Genomic DNA, 1,796 nt, shown 5'->3' with positions numbered 1-1,796 from the left:
TATGGAATAGACACAGGACAGTGGAACACAGGGTAGGGAACAGACACAGGATAGTGGAACACAGGCTATGGAATAGGCACAGGATAGTGGAACAGAGAGTAAGGATAAACACAGGACAGTATATCACAGGGTATGGAATAGGCATATTATAGTGGAACACAGAGTATGGAATAGACACAGGATAGTGGAACACAGGATATGGAATAGACACAGGATAATGGAACACAGGGTATGGAATAGACAGAGGACAGTAGAACACAGGGAATTGAATAGACACAGGATACTGGAATACAGGCGATGGAATAGACATAGGAGAGTAGAAAACAGGTATGGAATAGAAACAGTTTAGTGGAATACAGGCTAGGGAATAGACACAGGATAGTAGAACACAGGGTATGGAATAGACACAGGATAGTGGAATACAGGCGATGGAATAGACACAGAACAGTGGAACACATGCTATGGAATAGACACAGGATAGTGTAATACAGGCAATGGAATAGAGACTGGACAGTGGAACACAGGGTATGGAATAGACACAGGACATTGGAACACAGTGTGGGGAGTAGACACAGGACAGAGGAACACAGGTTATGCAATACACACAGGATAGTGGAACACTGGGAATGGAATAGACACAGGATAGTGGAACACATGTTATGGAATAGACACAGGACAGTGGAACACAGGGCATGGAATAGACACAGGACAGTAGAACACAGGGTATGGAATAAACCCAGAACAGTGGAACAGAGCGAAGGGAATAGACACTGTATAGTGGAACACAGTAGATGGAATAGACACAGGACAGTGGAACACAATATATGGAATAGACACAGGACAGTGGAACACAGGGTATGGAATAGACACAGGAAAGTGGGAACACAGGGTAGAGAATAGACACAGGATAGTTGTACATAGGCTATGGAATAGACACAGGACAGTGGATCACAGGGTATGGAATACACATACGACAGTGGAACACAGGGTAGGGAAAAGACATAGGACAGTGGAACACCGTGTAGGGAGTAGACACAGGACAGAGGAACACAGGTTAGGGAATACACACAGGACAATGGAACACAGGTTATGGAATACACACAGGACAGTGGAACACAGGGTATGGAATAGACACAGGACAGTGGAACACAAGGTATGGAGTAGACACAGCATAGTGGAACACAGGGTAGTGAATAGACACAGGATAGTCGAACATAGGCTATGGAACAGAAACAGGATAGTGGAACACAGGGTATGGAATAGACACTGGATACGGGAACACAGTATATGGAACAGACAGCATAGTGGAACACAGGGCATGGAGTAGACACAGGATAGTGGAACACAGGGTACGAAGTAGACACAGGACAGTGAAACACAGGGTAGTGAATAGACACAGGATAGTGGAACACAGGGAATGGAATAGACACAGGATAGTGGAACACAGGCTATGGAATACACACAGGATAGTGGAACACTGGGAATGGAATAGACACAGGATAGTGGAACACATGTTATGGAATAGACACAGGACAGTGGAACACAGGGTATGGAATAGACCCAGAACAGTGGAACAGAGCGAAGGGAATAGACACTGTATAGTGGAACAAAGTATATGGAATAGACACAGGACAGTGGAACACAGGGTATGGAATAGACACAGGAAAGTGGAACACAGGGTATGGAATAGACACAGGACAATGGAACACAGGGTAGGGAATAGACACAGGATAGTGGTACATAGGCTATGGAATAGACACAGGATAGTATAACACAGAGTATTGAATAGGCACAGG

This window comes from Chrysochloris asiatica, unplaced genomic scaffold (genome assembly GCF_000296735.1).
Source record: "Chrysochloris asiatica unplaced genomic scaffold, ChrAsi1.0 scaffold00052, whole genome shotgun sequence".
Taxonomy (NCBI): domain Eukaryota; kingdom Metazoa; phylum Chordata; class Mammalia; order Afrosoricida; family Chrysochloridae; genus Chrysochloris; species Chrysochloris asiatica.
The sequence above is the reverse complement of the archived record's forward strand: the minus strand, read 5'-3'. Positions refer to the sequence as shown.